Raw genomic sequence first — 20,021 nt, 5'->3', positions numbered from 1 at the left:
ATAAGGGATAGGGTTAAGGAGCATGATATATCGAGATGCAGATGGGTGACATAGTGGTTTTAGCGAGTTCGGGCCTCTCGCGGTGGAGATAGCAGCCCTACGTCTTGTGCTCCGGAGAGGCTTTGTTTTATCTGGGTATGCATCCGGGGATTACAATGAGAGACAGAGAGGAGAACGGATCCCCATGCCAGAGCTAAGTCCTGAGACTACTGTCGAGAGAGTAGAGGGGGAAGAATGAGAACCTGCACGAACTATGTGCTGGGGGTCGCTTATATAGAGTGTGCCACCCCCTCACCTCTTATGTTACAAATTAGAGCATCAATGCCATAATATCAGCCCACTATGAAACCTCCACTATGAAGATTGCATTTCAACTGCCTTGCCGACTGTTGTTCTTCGCACGCCCGAGTGAGTCATACAGTCGAGTGGTTGCCTGTTGTCCGATTGGATGGTACGTCGATGCATCTGAGTGGATAGTATGTCATAATGAGATTTTTCTGGACCCACCTGCTGTGTGGACCCCATGCTTTACGATACTTTGAACTTTCGTGGGCCTACCTGTTATGTGTATCCCCAACATTAGCCCTCAAATTGGTTGAGATTTTGCAAAACAAGTTTGTGAAAGACACAATTTGGCCAGAGTGATTACGGAAATACTCGGTACCTGTCATTGTGCTTTCAGACAACCAAGGTTTGAAAAAAATCTCAATGGATTCTAGCACTGTGCTTCCCGACTGATCTTGTCGGATATCGGGTTCTGGCAAAACCCTTAAGGTTCGAACACTGGGGTGTGCATGAAGATCTCTCCCTACCGAAACACGCCCTCGGCCTTGTCGTGATTTCTAAGCTAGCACGATGAACAACACAAGAGACACGAGGTTTATACTGGTTTGGGCCACCGTTGTGGTGTAATACCCTAATCCAGTGTGTGGTGTGGTGGATTGCCTCTTGGACTGATGATGAATAGTACAGAGGAAGAACAGCCTCACGAGGAGAGGTGTTCTTGATCTGGTGTGGCGTGCGGATGAACTTCACTTGTCCTCCTACTATGGTGGCTAGCTCTATTTATAGAGGCCCTGGTCCTCTTCCCAAATATTGAGCGGGAAGGGATCCAACAATGGCCATTTTGAAAGGGGACAACTAGTACAAGCTATCCTGACTAAAGGTGGTCTTCGCCTGCCAAAGTCACTGGTGATGACGCCGTCTTGGGATCCACAGTGACCTCCGTCCTGCTGTTCTGCTGGTCCTGGTCTTGTTGCACTGATAAGGGAACATTTGCTTGATGCCTCGGTACTCCGCGCCTGCGCTTGCCCCCTTTGCACCAAAGAGGAAACAAGGATGTTGCCTGCCTGGTGAGGCCGTCCCTGAGGAGGCCTTGTGTCGTTCGCCCCGCGAGGCTTGGCCCCTCGTGAGGTTCTTGAGTGCTTGGTTGATGAAGACGGGCCATACTGGGCCACTTGTTGAGCCACGCTGCACACTGCAGGTAGGCAAGTCTAGGGACCCCTGTTCCCAGAACGCCAACAGTAGCCCCGGGCCCAAGGCATGCTCGGACTTGGCTTAGCGGCGAAGCCAAAGGGCAAGTGCGGAGCGCCGTGGGCCCCCACAGCCTGTGGCCTTGGTCGACATGTGGCGAGTGATTGGACATGGGCGTCTCCACTTTCGGCAACTGCACGACTTGACGAGTCCCTGCTGCATAAAAGAGTTATCATTACCTGCGATCGTGGAGGTCGATGGTTGGCCTCCCTTGGGCTATAAATACAGCGGGCGGGAGCCTCCATTGCCCATCTCTTCTTGCTCCGCCTACTTCTCCTTCCTTGCTCCATCTCCACCCTCGGCACCAATGGTGCTGATCCGTAGATTCTCAGCCGAAGAGATGGGGAAGGCTCCCCGGGAGGGACCTGACCCGCTCCCGCTGAAGAAACGGCTGGTCCCGCATCGCCGCGATGAGGTTGCGAGGCTGGAGATGACGAGGCATTGGTGCGAGCGGCCAGCTCCTGGGTTCCCGCTGCCCCTGGATGCCCAGGCCGAGGGCCTCGGAGAAAGGGATGGCGAGCGACACTGCCCACGCTGCAGATTTGGTCGATGATCTATGGCGGCGCATGCTGCTGCTCCTGGAGTCCACGCCGCGGACTCCTCTCGGAAGCTCGTGCTGCACGCGGCGATGCTTCCAAGCACCTGGATCCGCTTCCCTTTGTTCTTCGCCGCTGAGATGCCGCCGAGGGGGCCTCTCGAGCTTTGGCTGCAACATGCCGACTGTGGCGCTCCGGCGAGCAGAGCGGAGTTCGAAGTCGTCGCTCCTGGCAAGGTCTTCATGACCCGAGGTTGGGGCAAGGTTGCCCGGGTCTGCCGAATGGGGGGCTCCCTCGTGATTCACATTGAATACGATGGCGCCTCCCTGATGCTCTTCAAGGTCTTTGACGTGGAAGGCCGCCGCCTGGAGTGCTACCCTAGAGGAGGCAGTCAGGACATCAACGTGGCAGGGGCTAGGCCTGCCGCTCGCTTCCCCATCGGCTCCTCTGGCGGCAGCAGCGACACTTGGGAGTCCAGCGACTCTCCCGAGCTCTTCGTGACTCCGGAGACGAGCAATGACAGCTACGTGCCCCGAGCTCGCGCCGTGCTCGGAGCAAGGAGGCTGCATCAGGCCGTCGCAGCAGGTGATCTGGATGGGGTTGGCGCCGGCCTCTCGTGGCCCACTGTTGATGATGGCGTCAGCCATGGAGGCGCGGGTAGTTAGAACTCCATAGGAATCTCGTCTTTTGTTCCCTGCGAGGAATCGAGAAAACGCCCCATGGGGGCATGTAGAGGGTCCGCGCTGCCTTTTGTTGATGTAATCCTTATTATGAAATCGCGTGAATGCTTGTCCTGTCCCGGCTTGGTTCCCCCTTTCTAACCTCACGACAACTTGGTGCTCTATGCTGACAGGTCCCGGTCCCTAGGCAGGCTTCAGCCGTCGCTGGTATGCCAGGTCGCGATGCCATGGTAAAGGCCAGGAGGTGAGCGGCCCGAGGTCAAGTAAGAGCCCCTGAGACGCGGTGCTCAGGAGGTCCCTTTAGCATGCAAGCAGCCGCTGAGAGGTGCGGAAGGAAGGCAACGTTGCCGTCACATAGCTGCATTAAGTGAAGATTCTGCGCTGCATCGATTAGCTAATCCACGTGTGAAACTTATCTTAAGAATATGGTCTTGTTCCTTAGCGTCGCGCCAGACTTGCACGTCGGCAGCTGTGGTGTAGCTAGGTTAGGCCCTCGCGAGCTTTCCCATTCTTCCCCACACTCCCCTTCGTGCTCTACGTCCTCAGGTCCCGTCCCTCGAGCAATCTTAGCCTCCGTTGGTATGGCATGTCGTGATGCCGTGGACAAGGCCAGGGGGTTAGGGCTGGAGAGCCAGTAAGAGATCCTGAGTGGCGATGCTCAGGAGCCCCCCTTTTAACGCGCAAGAGGATCGCGTGGGAGAGAGAGAGAGAGAGAGAGAGAGAGAGAGAGAGAGAGAGCTCGTGGTGCCACCCGCCTCAGACCTCGGAAGGTTCCTGCAAACTAACACGAGAAAAGCACGGGTTGCCATTATGATTGCCGGCCGGCCATTGGTTGCTCCAGGAGAGTGGTGAGGGCACTGAGGGCCTGGTGAGGTGACGCGCGCGGGGCTGTCGCGTGTCAGAGCTCGACCACTCAGACTTTTCGACATTACAGGGACGGACCCATGCACAAGCGCCGTGCCAGCGCGAATGGCTCTAGGGGTAGTTGTCAATCGAGCAGGCGATGATAACAGGCAGGTTAAGCATGAAAAGCAAATCAGCTTAGGTAAATTCAGGAAGAATACATGCCACTGGGTCAGGCCCGAGCGGCTTGGGGATGATGCAGCCCGAGGGGCGCCCCCAGCAAGGTAAACTAAAGACATAAGCAAACGGATACATGCTGCAGGGGCGGACCCATGCAGCATGGGAATGATGCAGCCCTAAGGGCGCTCCCAACTGAAATGGACTTTATAAGATGTCACCTGGTACCATTGTAGAAGGGGTGTTGGAGTAGCTGAAGATGCGCGGTGAAGAGGCCGACCCTCACGAGCCACCGGAGCCCTGAGCCTTGGGAGTCTCTGACGATCCAGGCGGTTCCTCGAGGACCATCTCCATCTCCGCTAGGACCGCGTGGTGCCTAGCTTCCTGAGCCGTCAAAATGCTCCACAGATGGCGCTAGTGGGTGGCAGCCACGTTCGGTAGGCCGAAAGGCATGCGAACGTAGCTGTGCGGCAGACCCTCGCAACGTCCCATGTGCGAAGGCTAGGGGCATTCCTGAGATGCGGCTCGGTTGAGCCCTAGGACATTGATGCAGAAGCGCAGCCCACTATCCTCGCGTGGATGGGGAGCCACGCCAGGCAAACGGTGATCGCCGTGCATGGCTCTTGCTTCCTAAAGCTCCTGAGTGGTCTTGGTGATGAACTCCTGAGGGTTGGGCTTTCCTTGCCCTGTGCCATCCTGAGGGAAACATGGTGCGAAGCACGCCTCCAAGCGGTGCCCAAGCGCCTCCCTCGTGATTTTGGCAAAGTCTGAGGCCCTCCAGAAGAGAGCCCCTGAGCCCTGCCCGAGGATGGCGCCGGGCGCGCCTTCCTATCCCTTGCACGGGCGCGGATCCTGATGCGACACCTCTGAGATGCCAACCTCCTGAGGACTTGAGTTGGGTGATGTCTTCTTCTTCTTGGGACTGCCTCAGGAGGTTTCTCGCCCTTGCTGTCCGGGTCCTCAATTGATGGAGCTTGGAAGGCGCGCTCGAGGGAGCACACCGCATCTCTTTCCTCGCAGGGGACCGTGATGATGCCGCCGCTTCCTAGCATCTTGAGGACATTATAGCCGTGGTGGGTCACCGCCATGAACTTGGCCAGGGCTGGATACCCGAGGATGGCATTGTATGGCAGGCGGATGTGGGCGACGTTGAAGTCAATGAGCTCGGTGTGGTAGTTGTTGTGCTGTCCGAAGGTGACATGGAGGTGGACCTGCCCTATCGGGGTGGTGGAGCCATCAGTAACTCCTGAGAAAGGCTTGGTAGGCTGAAGTTGATCATATGGCACTTGAAGATTGTTCAACGTCTCAATGGACAGAACATTGAGCCCTGCGCCGCCATTGATGAGGTACCTGGTGACTTGCACGTTGTGAATGACTGGGGAACAAAGCATCGGGAGGACACCAGCGGTAGCCACACACTTGAGTTGATCTGCTGAGCTGAAGGTATGGCGCACTTGGAACACCTGAGCGGGTGTGTGGCCTCAAGCCTGGGGAGGACTGCATTCACCTCGCAAGCGAACTGCTTGAAGATGCGCTGAGAGGCTGGGGCCAGAGCTCCGCCCAAGATGCAAGCGATGGCACGTGGCTCCTCGAACCCCCAGCCCCCTCGTCCTGGTGGTGGACATCGTTCCTTCTTGGCGGGGGCGGCAAAGGAGGAAGACATGCGTTGCCCTGCGGGCGATCCTCGCGAGGCTGATCCCTTCAGGCGCCCTCGCGAGGCTGGTCCTGCCAGCGATCCTCACGAGGTCGGTCACGCCACTCCTGGCGAGGGCCTCGGTCGTCCCATTGTCCTTCGCCTCGTCCTCCTCCTCGGCCATAGCCCCGGTCGTTGTGCTCGAGGCATCGACCGAAGCGTCCTTCCCGAACGGCCCTGAGCTCTTGACACTCGTTGGTATTCTGGGTGTGGAGGTTGTGGTAGGCGCAGAACGGCCGGCTGACCTTGGATGACTCCGGCTGGTCCCTGCCACGCTTCGTGTCAGGCTCTGCTGCGAGCATGGCTGCTCCTTTGCGCTTCACGTCCTTGGCCTTGGCTTTCTTCTCTTCTAGGTCAGCAGCTGGAAGCCCGAGGAGGGAGAGGCATCCTTCCTCAACCCTTGCGCACTTGGTCACCAGGTTGAACAACTCCAGAGATGTGCACAACTCCTCATGGATGGCGAGCTCCTCCTTCATCTTGAGGTTGCGAACGCCATCAGAGAACGCTGAGATGATTGCCTCGTCCGTCACCTTGGGGATCTTGAGGCGAGCGTTGTTGAAGCGCTAGATGTATTTCTGCAGGGTCTCTCCAGGCTGCTGCTTGATGCGGCGCAGGCCACCCGCAGCCGGAGAGCGGTCGCGAGTGCCCTGGAAGTTGGCAATGAAATGGCTACGCATCTCGTCCCATGATGAGATCGAGCCGGGAGGCAGGTTCAGGAGCCAGGTGCGGGCATCGTCCTTGAGCGCCATGGGAAACCAGTTCGCCCTGACCTTTCGTCTCCATTGGCCGCCTCGATGCCCAGCTCATAGAGCTGCAGGAACTCCACGGGGTCTGCAGTACCGTCGTAGCGAGGAGGCAGGTCTGTCTTGAACTTGCCCGGCCAGGCAATGCTGTGCAGCTCGGTGGTGAAGGCACGACGACCTGCTGTGGCCACCAGAGCCCTTTGCTAACGCGGGGCTTGCTCCTGGTGGTACCCGCGCACTGCCGCCAGGGGCAGCATGGGGTCTTGGCGCACTGGTGCAGGGACGCGGTCTTGTCGTGCTGGTGCAGGGATAACGTGAGCGCCTTCTTGAGGTCGAGGGATTTCTTGGCAGCTTCTTTCTTGTCGTGCAGGCGCAGGATGCGGTGGGTCACGTCGAGGGGCCGTGCACCTTGGAGCCAGGGCGCCGTCTTGGGGAAGAGGTGGCGGAGGCGCTCCTTGAGCCGCGTCGCCCATGCATGACGGAGGGCGGAGCAGCGAGAGGGACAGCCCGGGAGAGCCCCCTGCGGCACTGACGAGCTCGGTGATGTGAGCGAGCCACTCTTCGTAGAGGTTGTCGACGGGGCGGTAGTGCAGGAGCTCAAGTGCTAGGAGCAACGCAGCCTGCCTGTCCGTGGGGGCGCGACAAGTGTGAGACGTCGAACTAGTTGGGGTCAGCGACGGAGTGGTGGTGCGGCCTTCCCGCTGCACCGAGGGGTGCAGGGAAGATGCTTGCTACTCGTTCCCCGCCGGGCCGGTGGCGGCGTTGGCGGCAGGCGACGGAGAACGACGAGGAGGCCCGCCGATGGGAGTCGTCTGGGCGACGCGGGCGGCGAGAGCGGCCTGGCGCTCGGCACGAGCTCGGCGAGCGTCTGCCATGGATGCAACAAAGCGATGGGACACAGATCAGCAGAAAGAAGATTTCAGCACACCCCTACCTGGCGCGCCAAATGTCGGATTTCGGGTTCCGGCAAAACCCTCAAGGTTCGAACACTAGGGTGCGCACGAAGATCTCTCCCTACCGAAACACGCCCTTAGCCTCGTCACGATTTCTAAGCTAGCACGATGAACAACACAAGAGACACGAGGTTTATACTGGTTCGGGCCATCGTTGTGGTGTAATACCCTAATCCAGTGTGTGGTGTGGTGGATTGCCTCTTGGGCTGATGATGAACAGTACAAAGGAAGAACAGCCTCGTGAGGAGAGGTGTTCTTGAGCTGGTGTGGCGTGCGGATGAACTTCACTTGTCCTCCTACTGTGGTGGCTAGTTGTATTTATAGAGGCCCTGGTCCTCTTCCCAAATATTGAGCGGGAAGGGATCCAACAACGGCCATTTCGAAAGGGGACAGCTAGTACAAGCTATCCTGACTAAAGGTCGTCTTTGCCTTCCAAAGGCACTGGTGATGATGCCGTCTTGGGCTCCATGGTGACCTCCGTCCTACCGTTCTGCTGGTCTTGGTCTTGTTGCACCGATAAGGAAACCTTTGCCTCATGCCTCGGTACTCCGTGCGTGCGCTTGCCCCCTTTGCATCAAATAGGAAACAAGGATGCTGCGCAAGCTGGCGCCCGCCTAGTCTCGATCGTCACGGCTTGCATCATGGGCACCTCGCGAGGTACCCCTTGCCTTGATCTCTCCGCCTCCTCGCGAGCCTGCCTAGTGAGGACATCCCTGAGGAGGCCTTGTGTCGTCCGCCCCGCGAGGCTTGGCCCCTCGCGAGGGTCTTGAGTGCTTGATTGATGAAGATGGGCCGTACTGGGCCACTGGTTGAGCCACACTGCAGGCCGCAGGCAGGCATGCCTGGGGACCCCCGTTCCCAGAACGCCGACAAATCTGGGGTAAGTGCCCATGAGGTGCAACTTGGTGACATCCGTTCATCTCTCGGAAGAGGTTAACTCGTGATATGAGTATGGGTGTGTCATTAAATCTGGGCAACAAGATTGACGCATGGACTGCTCTCTCAGAGAGATGCCATTCTTATCCCGGCGGAACGTCAATGCGAGTCGGTTCTAGATCCAAACTTGTGAGTTTCACGCTTTGAGTCTTAGAAGAAGGCTCAAAACAGGTCCACAGAGGAGCATTAAACTCACCTTATAGGAATTTTTTGGTAGTCGACGGGAGTCTTAGAACTTGTTTGTTTGTTGTTCGACACTCGGACCGGTCAGGCCGTATCAAGTGGAGATTACACCAGTGGGGGCACACTGAGTGCACCCACTGGGTGTAGTCCCTGAGAGCACCGTCGACTGCCGGCAGTCGGCGAGGGTCTGAGAGAACTAAAAATCTTCTTAGCTGGTACTGATTGAACTTGTTCCTCTCAGACTCGGAGGTCGAGTAGTACTTGAGGATCTAGAGCTGGTCTTGCATCGAGTAACAGATTACTCAGAATTTTGTTCTATGGGTGCGCGATCAGCGCACCCATAGGGTGTAGTCCCCGAGACTCCGACTGATTGCTGGTGGTCGGTTGGAGTCTTTAGGCTTTGTTGTACTTGAATGCTAATGCTGGACTTGACTGAGAAAAAATGTTTATTTCTGAGTTCTCTTCCAGTAGGGGCACGCTGAGTGCACCCACTGGGTGTAATCCCCGAGCCTCTATTGGAGTAGATGAGTCTGGCAGAGGGTTTAAGTCTCCTGGTAAACCTCCATGAAGTCGGCACGGTAAATATCTTTTAGTCTGAAATTGAGTCAATCGGGTGGGTCTTCAAGCACTTGGCATGGTAAATAAGCTTAGCCTGGAGCTGAGTCAGTCGGACTGATCTTTGTGCACTTGGCACGGTAAATAAATTCAACCTGGAACTGGATCAATCAAGTGAATCTTCATGCACTCGGCACGGTAAATAAATTCAACCTGGAACTAGATCAATCAAGTGAATCTTCATGCACTCGGCACGATGAATGAATTTGGCCTTGAAACTGCCGACTATAGAAAAAAGTGGACACTCCCGGGAGTAATACTTTTAGTAGTACTTCTTACATTGACCATTAGCTTTTGTATGAAAGGGGTATTTGTAAGAGTACATTGTATCCGAAGAGGAGCTTCATTTTCACCCTTTTGCGTGAAAGGGGTATTTGTCCGAGTAGACGTGCTTCCCGACTGATTGGGGTATGTTGACTGCAAGGAAAAACTTGGTGGCACTTGTATGTCTACCGGAGGAGATAGACTAGTGGTCCAATGTGGACGTGCCATGAAACACGAGTGGCGATGCTAGTGTGTGGGGTAACACTCTGGAGAGAGGCCACTCATTATCCCGGGGGAACACCGGCACATGCCATCTCTGAGTCTGAGTTTTGGGAAACCGACGCCTTGGAGCCTATAATAAGGGCCAAGTGTATCTGTAAAGGAGCATGGTTTTCACCCTTTTGTAGTCCTGAAGATGACTCCAGGTAATGATTTGGCGATCGTCCGAATGGACGTTGCTACCCTTATAGATCTTCGAAGGACCGAGCATGTATGGTCAGTAAAATATTCCTGATGTGATCAACATGTTGATCAAATGGGCGTAACCCCTGAGGTAGACATGGCCCAGGGCCGTGCGTAGCCCGCGAGTGATGCTCGAAAGAGGTAAGCTCGCTACAGAGTGTGATATGAGGTATGATCATATGAGTAACTTAGTCATTCCCATGTTGAGGGTGTAGCGGTGAAGACATGTCCAACTGATGGTGACGTGCGGGGCGGCCGAGGGGCGAGGATGTGTACAACCGAGTGACGACGCGCGGGGCGGACGAGTGGTTAAGACATGCACAACCGAGTGGCGACGCGTGGGGCGGCTGAGTGGTGAAGATGTGCACAACCGAGTGGCGACGCGAGGGGCGTCCGAGTGAAGATGTGCGAGGTGGCCGAGTGAAGGACTACGTGTCCAGCCAAGTGGCGACCGAGTGAAGGACTACATGTCCAGCCCAAGTGGCAAAAATGGTCCTCAAAGGAGTTAGCCAGATGCTTTCAAAGCTGATGTAGCAACGAGGTCGGTGTAGTGTGGTTGCGACGCAACAAGACCGGCACGACAACTGTCTGAGTAGGAACGAAAATGGTGCACAGAGTGTCTGAGTGATTATGAAACTTGTCAAAGTGGCAAATCGAATGCACTTGTTGAAGTGAAGGATCTGACTGGTGATGAAGTACTCGACCACTCAGGAGAGTGTCATTCCGAATGAGCTGCAACCCTCAAGTGCGGCGTAACCCCCGATCGTACTACAGGCTTTGACAACGAACATGTCGGAATACGAGAAATATAGTTTTGAATGGATAATTTGTAATTAATTGAGTCAGACTCGGGTAAAGATGAGGAGAAGCTTTCGAGTGATGCTCGAAAGAGGAAAACTCGCAAAGGAGTGAAGTGTGCACTTTAATTATAAAAGGGACTTATTAGTCTCATGCCTGACGAGGTCTATGTCATTGATACGATGAAGAGGATTCCTCTGAGGGGTTGGCCGGATGTGTTTGAAGTCAACAGAGTGACAAGGTCAGTGTTGTGGAGCGCCAGCACCAGTACGGTGACCCAGTCCGAGTAGCGATGAAGTTGGCGCATAGGGTCGTCGAGTGATCGCGTAACTTGTGTAAGAAAAATAGCACAAGCCAATGTAAAATTTCTCAAGGAAATTTGAGGTGTGCTGAAATGATTTGTGTAAATAACACCCATAGATACCCGTTGGGTGTGCCAGCAAGATTCTAAAAGAGTGAAGGATCCAATTGCACATGTTGGAGTGCTAGCTCAAATAAAACGGAAGTGTAATGTTCTGACTGAGTTGCAGCCCCTGAGGACCGATGCAAACTCGAAAATGAAGAACACGTGGTGTTCGTGAGTGACGTATGCATTAAAATGGAAGTTGGACTCAGGAGTCAAATAACTAGTACTAAGCAAGTATGTGAAAATAAGCAACCGAGCATAAAGGTACACTCGGTGGCGTGGCCTCCGAGTGAACGTGATGTGTGAATTACGGGATACTCGTGAACGCGAAAATAACAGAATGTAGTGCATGTAGAATGATTTAGCTTCCTAAACGCGCATGAGTGGCCGAGTGGTGAAGATGTGTTCAACCAATGGCGATGCGCGGGGCGGCCGATTGATGTAGATGTGTCTCACCGAGTGGCGACGCACGGGGCGACCGAGTGGTGAGGATGTGTCCAACCAATGGCGATGCGTGGGGCGGCCGATTGATGTAGATGTGTCTCACCGAGTGGAGACGCGTGGGGCGGCCGAATGATGAGGATGTGTCCAACCAATGGTGACGCGTGGGGTGGATGAGTAGTGATGACTAAAAGGTCTTCCGAATGATCGGATGTTGTTGATCGCCGAGCAAAACTTGGTGGCATTCATATGTCTCTCGGAAGAGATAGACTTGAGGTCCGAGTCTGGATATGCCATGAAACTCGAGTGATGACACCGGCGCATGGTCTGACTCTCCGGAGAGATGCCACTCCTTATCTCGGGGGAACGTCGGTGCAGGCCATCTTCGAGTCCAAGTTTATGAGGCATGCGCCTTGGATCCTAGTGGAAGGGCCAAGTTAACCCACGGAGGGCGTCAAGCTCATCTCATAGCGATCCTAAAGGTGACTTCAGTCGGGTGTCTTACGTGTCCGAGTGCACGGGTCCCCATGGAGGGTGGCCAGTTGGACTGACAGATTTCCTCTCGGAAAGGAACTGTGGGCAATCGATCGGATCGATTCACCGTGAAAATTCCAGGTGACGAGCTTGTCGGCGCGTCATAGACGAGGCCGGAGACGATGGGACGAACGGCTCACCGGTGGGTGTTTGTACAAGCTCACCGACAGCGTCGTAGATGAGGCCGGAGACAACAGGACTGACTGCTCACCGGTGGTCGTTTGTGGTGGCTGCCATTGATGATGATCCTATGAGAAGGCACAAAATATGGGGAACAGCTTGTCCTTTTCTCTTCTTCTCTGCTTCATGATCGAATGCATGGGTGTGTCTGGTCCTACAGGAGGAAAAGACAAACTCATTGTTAGATGATTTATTGTAAAAATATTAGATCAAATGGATCCTTCCCTGATCCTTTTGTTTGTACGAATGGCCCAATGGCCAGACATCCAGCGGCCAATTTCTCTGGCAATGGTCGTTGATCCGTTGTCGAAGACTGAAGAAAAAACTATTTGCATCATGCTTCAATAGACGCCATGCCCCGCGGTGGCCCAACTGTTGTGGGAACAGTTCCAGCAATAATAAGGGATAGGGTAAAGGAGCATGATCTATCGAGATGCAAATGGGTGATACCGTGGTTTTAGCGAGTTCGGGCCTCTTGCAGTGGAGATAACAGCCCTACGTCTTGTGCTCCGGATAGGCTTTATTTTATCTGAGTATGTATCCGGGGATTACAATGAGAGACAGATAGGAGAACGGATCCTCATGCCAGAGCTAAGTTCTGAGACTAATGGCGAGAGAGTAGAGGGAGAAGAATGAGAATCTACCTAAACTATATGGTGGGGGTGGCTTATATAGAGTGCGCCACCCCTCACCTCTTATGTTACAAATTAGGGCATCATTGCCATAATATCAGCCCACTATGAAACCTCCACTATGAGGATGGCGTTTCAAGTACCTTGCTGACTATTGTTCTTCACATGCCCGAGTGAGTCATACAGTCGAGTGGGTGCCTGTCGTCCGAGTGGATGGTACGTCGATGCGTCCGAGTGGATAGTATGTCTGAATGAGATTTTTCTGGACCCACCTGCTGTGTGGACCCCATGCTTTACGATACTTTGACCTTTCATGGGCCTACCTGTTATGTGTATCCCCAACAATGGCTGCACCCAAGATCAAGCCTACACATGGCTCTCCCCCGACTTCCGATGTGATACTACTCGGTTTTGAGGTCCAGCCCACTCGATCTATTTTACAGATAGGGTTATGGGACACAAGTCCCAGAAGGGTTAAACCCATCAATATAGAATCATACGACGGCACAACGGACCCAGCAGTATGGATCGAAGATTTCCTTCTTCATATACACATGTCTATCAAAGATGACCTCCATGCCATCAAATAGTTGCCGCTCAAATTAAAAGGGGCCGCTGAGGCATTGGCTCAATAGCCTGCCCCCTCATTCTATCAGCAGTTGGGAAGTCCTCGAGGATCCTTTCGGGCAAATTTCCAGGGGACTTACGTTCGACCTCCTGACACTGATGACTGCAGCCGTGTCACTCAGCAGCCCGGCGAATTAGCTTGGAAAATTTTGGAACCGGTTCCTCACTGAAAAGAACTAGATCATAGACTGTTCCGATGCCGAGGCCATTACCGCATTCAAGAATAACATCCGAGATGAATGGCTTGCCCACTAGCTCGTCCTACATAAGCCGAGGACCCTAGCAGCCCTTACCTCGCTAATGACCTGCTTTTGTGTGGGAGAGGACAGCTGGCTTGCCCGTAGCACCAATAAAGGCGAGGCAGGCACCTCAGAGACGCGCGCCGCCAATGGTAAGCCTCAACGTAATAAAAACAAACGCACACATAAAAATGGCGGGAGCGACATAGAGGATACCACAGTCAATGCAGGGTTCACCAGACCTAGATCCGGACAGAAAAGAGAGCCCTTTAAAGGGAACAAGGATGGACCTTGCCAGCTAGACAAGATCCTGGATCGACCATGCCAAATCTTGATAAACTAGCAACCCACACTAACAGGAACTATTGGGTCTTCAAACAAGCTGGCAAGGTGGTGATGAAGGGTCAAGGTAAAACCTAAAATTGCAGCGAAGATGAAGATGAACCTCGTGGCCCAACAATGGAGGCAAAAAGAAGTTTCCTAACGAGGTAACAAAAGTAAACATGATTTACATTACCCACATCCCTAAAAGGGAGAGGAAGCGTGTAGTTAGGGGACATCTATGCGTTAGAGCCTGTGGCCCCGAATTACAATCCATGGTCGGTTCACCTGATCACATTCAACAAACATGGCCATCCGACCAACATCCAGCATGGCGGATCGACCGCACTAGTCTTGGACCCAATCATCGATGGTGTCCATCTAACATGCATCCTAATGGATGGACGAAGCAGCCTCAACTTAATCTATGAGGATACTGTTAGGAAGATGGGCATTGACTCATCTCGGATCAAGCCAAGCAGCACCATCTTTAAAGGTGTCATCCCAGGCGTTGAGGCCCGCTGTACCGGAACTGTGATGCTGGAGGTAGTCTTCGGGTCACCCGAAAACTTCAGGAGCAAGGAGTTAATCTTGGACATCTTCCCTTTCCGAAGCGGATACCATGCGCTCTGAGGGTGCACTGCATTTGTTCGCTTCAATGGAGTCCCACATTATGCTTACCTCAAGCTTAAAATGCCAGGACCCAACAGTGTTATCACAGTTAATGGTAACACGGAACGCTCTCTCCGAATGGAGGAGCAGACTGCTCCCTTTGCAGCCGAGGTGTAGGCATCCGAAGAGGCAGCCCGTTGCGGTCAATGCACAACCAGCTCACTGAAGCGCAGGAGAGCTACACCGGTCGACCTCGGACATGCACCCCCACACCCTAAATAGGGGTACGAGCTCCCTGAGTGCACCCTTGGAAGGGGCACTATGTCCCCAGGGTGCATAATTTTGCATTAAAGATTCCTTGGGCTGCCAAGGAGCCAAACCAATGCAAATGTCAGATCGGCTAAACCGAGAAACGACCGAGCCTTGAGCTTTCACATCGGCAAGGTTCTGTCAAAGAGCTAGCCAGAAAAAGTATATTCATGTGGCTTCAACCACATTGCGGACATCTGCAGACCTCTTTAAAGGACTCGGCCAACGAATGCTTCAAGAACATGCAGGGCCCAGGTTGCGTATAGTCTGTATTAATCTTCGCCATCAACAAAGACGAGCTGGTCAATAGCATGGAGACGCAAACGTGCGGTAGGAAGGGGCCTGGGCTCATAAACCTGATGACAAGATCTGCCTGATTTTTGTTTACTCCTTCACTGCCTTTAATCACATTGTATCTTTTTAGTTCCTCTCATTATAACTCGGCATGTAAAGCTTGACTTCTATAAAATAAAGAAAGCATACCCTTTAAGGTATTTAATGCATATCCGTACAAGCATTGCCTATGAGCTACTGCTACTTCTTGAGCTTGCTTTGGTTTTTCCCTTGAAGAGGAAAGGGTGATGCGGCAAAGTAGAGATAAGTATTTCCCTCAATTGAGAACCAAGGTATCAATCCAGTAGGAGGAACACACAAGTCTCCATTAATTGCACCTACACAAACAAACAAATACTTATACCCAATGCAAAGAGGTTGTGAATCCCTTCACAGTTACTTGCAAGGATGAGGTCTGATAGTGATAGATATAAAAGATAAGTAAAAGTGTGAAATAAAATAAAAGTAAATAAATTGCAGCAAGGTTTTTTGTGTTTTTATTTTATAGATCATAAAATAATATGATAAAAGATAGACCCAGGGCCATAGTTTTAACTAGAAGCTTCTCTCTTGAAAGAAATCTTACGGTGGGTAAACAAATTACTGTTGAGCAATTGATAGAAAAGCGCATAGTTATGACGATACCTAAGGCAATGATCATGTATATAGGCATCACGTCCATGACAAGTAGACCGACTCCTACATGCATCTACTACTATTACTCTACACATTGACTGTTATCCAGCATGCATCTAGCATATTAAGTTAACAAGAAGGGAGTAACGCTTTAAGCAAGATGACATGATGTAGATGGATAGATTCAATCAATATCAACAAACACCATCTTTGTATCCTTAATGGAAACAATAAAAATACGTGTCATGCCCCCTTCTATCACAGGGAATAAGCACCGCAAGATTGAACCCATTACAAAGCACCTCTCCCATTGCAAGAAAGATCAATCTAGTTGGCCAAACCAAATCAATAGATCGGAGAGAAATACAAAGCTATATAAATCATGCATAAAAGAGTTCAGAGATGATTCAAATAATATTCATATATAATCTGATTGTAAACCCGCAATTCATCATATCTCAACAAACACACCACAAAGAAGATTACATCGAATAGATCTCCAAAAACATCAAGGAGAACATTGTATTGAAGATCAAAGAGAAAGAAGAAGCCATCTAGCTACTAGATATGGATCCGTAGGTCGTGGTACTACTCACACATCATTAGAAGGGCAACAAGGTTGATGTAGAAGCTCTCCGTGATCGAAACCCCCTCCGGCGGAGTACCGGGAAAGGTCCCCAGATGGGATCTCACGAAGACGGAAACTTGCGGTGGAGGAAAAGTATTTTTGGTGTCCCTCTGGTATATGGGGAATATTTGGGTATTTATTGAAGAAAAATTAGGGTTGTAAGTGCCATGGGGGCCCACAAGCTAGGGGGTGCCCCCCTAGATCGCGCCCTGTGAGCTTGTGGCCAGCCCCTGGCTCTTCTAGCCTCCTCCTGAAGCTTCCAGGGTGTCCTGTGGTCCAAGAAAAATCATCAAAAAGTTTCGTTTTGTTTGGACTCCGTTTGGTATTGATTGTCTGTAAAGACAAAAACAAGGAAAAAACAGCAGCTGGCACTAGGCACTAGGTTAATAGGTTAGTCCAAAAAATGATATAAAATAGCATAATAATGCATATAAAACATCCAAGATTGATAATATAATAGCCTGGAACAATCAAAAAATTATAGATATGTTGAAGATGTATCAAGCATCTCCAAGCTTAATTCCTGCTCGTCCTCGAGTAGGTAAATAATAAAAATAGAATTTTTATGTGGAATGCTACCTAACATGTTTATCCTGTAATGTTTCTTTATGTGGCATGAATATTCAGATCCATAAGATTCAAAAAAAAGTTTAATATTGACATAAAAACAATAATACTTCAAGCATACTAAAAAAAGCAATCATGTCTTTTCAAAATATCATGGCTAAATAAAGTTATCCCTATAAAATCATATAATCTTGTCATGCTCTATCTTCTTAACATAAAGTATTTATCATGCACGACCCCGATGACAAGCCAAGCAATTGGTTCATACTTTTTAACGCGCTTCAGCTTTTTCAACTCTCACGCAGTACATGAGCATGAGCCATGGATATAGCACTATGTGTGGAATAGAATATGATGTTGGAGGTTGCGTGGAGAAGACAGAAAGGAAGAAACTCTCACATTGACAAGGCTAATCAATGGGCTATGGAGATGCCCATCAATTGATATCAATGCAAGGAGTAGTGATTGCTATGCAATGGATCCACTAGAGCTATAAGTGTATGAAAGCTCAAAATAAAACTAAGTGGGTGTGCATCCAACTTGCCTTCTCATGAAGACCTAGGGCGTTTGAGGAAGCCCATCATTGGAATATACAAGCCAAGTTCTATAATGAAAAATTCCCACTAGTAATGTATGAAAGTGACAAAATATGAGAGTCTCTATCATGAAGACCATGGTACTACTTTGAATCACAAGTGTGGAAAAGGATAGTAACATTGTCCCTTCTTTCTTTTTCTCATTTTTTTCCTTTTTTCGTTGGGCACTTCAGCCTCTTTTTTCTTGGGCTCTTTTTTGGCCTCTCTTTTTTTCCCGGAGTCTCATCTCGACTTGTGGGGGAATGATTGTCTCCGTCATCCTTTCCTCACATGGGACAATGCTCTAATAATGATGATCATCACACTTTTATTTACTTACAATTCAAGCATTACAACTTGATACTAGGACCAAAATATGACTCTATATGAATGCCTCCGGCGGTGTACCGGGTTGTGCAATGATATAGCGTGACATGTATAAAAAATATGAATGGTATCCAAGCCACAAATACTATGTTGACTATATGATCATGCAAAGCAATATGACAATGATGATATGTGTTATAATAAAACGGAACGATGGACGTTGCATGGAAATATATCTTGGAATGGCTATGTGAATGCCATAATAGGTAGGTATGGTGGCTATTTGGAGGAAGATATAAGGAGACTTATGTGTGAAAGAGTGTATCATATCATGGGGTTTGGATGCACCGACGAAGTTTGCACCACACTCAAGGTGAGTAAGGGCAATGCACTGTACCGAAGAGGCTAGCAAAATGCGGAAAGGTGAGAGTGTGTATAATCCACGGACTCACATTAGTCATAAAGAACGCACATACTTACTGCAAACGTTTATTAGACCTCGAAGCAAAGTACTACTGCGCATGCTCCTAGGGGGATAGATTGGTAGGAAAAGACCATCGCTTGTCCCTGACCGCAACTCATAAGGAAGACAATCAATAATAAATCATGCTCCAATTTCATAGCATAACGAGAGACCATACGTGCATGCTTCGGGAATCACAAACCTTAACACAAATATTCTTACTAAACCACAATTACTCACTAGCATGACTCTAATATCACCATCTTTATATCTCAAAACAAATGCAAGGAATCAAACTTCTCATATATTCAATGATCTTCATGAAAGTTTTTATTATATCCCTCTTGAATACCCATCATATTAGGACTAAATTCATAACCTAAGCAAATTTCTATACTATTTATAAGACTCTCAAAATAATATAAGTGAAGCATGAGAGTTCATAAATTTCTTTAAAATATATCCACCACCATGCTCTAAAAGATATAAGTGAAGCACTAGAGCAACTACCTAGCTCAAAAAATACCAAGCGAAGCACATAGAGTATTCTTCTAAATTCACAATTAATGTGTGTCCCTCTCAAAAGCTGTGTCCAGCAAGGATGATTGTGGCAAACTAAAAATCAAATAAAGCAAAGGCTCACATAATACACGAAGCTCCAAGCAAAACACATATCATGTGGTGAATAAACAATATAGCCTCAAGTAATTTACCGATGGATTGTAGACAAAAGAGAGGATGCCATCCGGGGCATCCTCAAGCTTAGATGCTTGGTTGTCCTTCAATATTACCTCAGGGTGCCATGGGCATCCCCAACCTTAGGCTCTTTCCACTCCTTATTCCTTAGCCCATCAAAAGTTCACCCAAAACTTGAAAACTTCACAACACAAAACTCAACAAAAAACTCGTGAGATCCGTTAGTATAATAAAGTAAATCACCACTTTCAGGTACTGTTGTAAAGTCATTCCTATTTTATATTTGCATTATATATATTATATTATAACTTCACCATGGTTCATACCCCCTGTTACAACCCATGGATTCATCAAAACAAGCAAACAAAACGAGGAAAACAGAATCTGTCAAAAACAGAATAATCTGGAGTAACCTAGACATTAGCCAAACTTCTGTAACTATAAAAATTCTAAAACTTTTGGAAAACATAGGCAATATGTATATAACTCTTATGTAAAAAATTCAGAATTTTATCACACTCCAGCAAATTTTAATAATTTTGCTACTGGATACAAAATTATCTGTTTTTTCACATAATCAAATCAACAATCTTCCAAATCATCCCAAAGTTCTTACTTGGCACAAAACTTAACTAAAACACAAAAACTCCATCATAAAAGAAGTATAATGGTGTATTTATTGGAAATAGAATAAAAAGCAAAAACATAAAAGAAAGTTGGGTTGCCTCCCGACAAGCGCTATTGTTTTACGCCCCTAGCTAGGCATACTGCATAGATCTAGGTATTGTCATCTTTATTATTCAATCCATAAGTGGCCCTCATAATAGATTCATATGGCAACCTAATTTTCTTTCTTGGAAGTGCTCCATGCCCTTCGTTAATGGGAATTGAAATCTAATGTTTCCATCTTTCATATTAATAATTGCACCAATCGTTCTAAGGAAAGGTCTACCAAGAATTATGGGACATGTAGGATTGCAATCAATATCAAGCACAATAAAATCTACGGGCACATAATTCCTATTTGAAGTAATAAGAACATCATTAATTCTTCCCATAGGTTTCTTAATAGTAGAATC

The sequence above is a fragment of the Triticum aestivum genome, chromosome 2B (assembly GCF_018294505.1).
Source record: "Triticum aestivum cultivar Chinese Spring chromosome 2B, IWGSC CS RefSeq v2.1, whole genome shotgun sequence".
NCBI lineage: Eukaryota > Viridiplantae > Streptophyta > Magnoliopsida > Poales > Poaceae > Triticum > Triticum aestivum.
The sequence above is the reverse complement of the archived record's forward strand: the minus strand, read 5'-3'. Positions refer to the sequence as shown.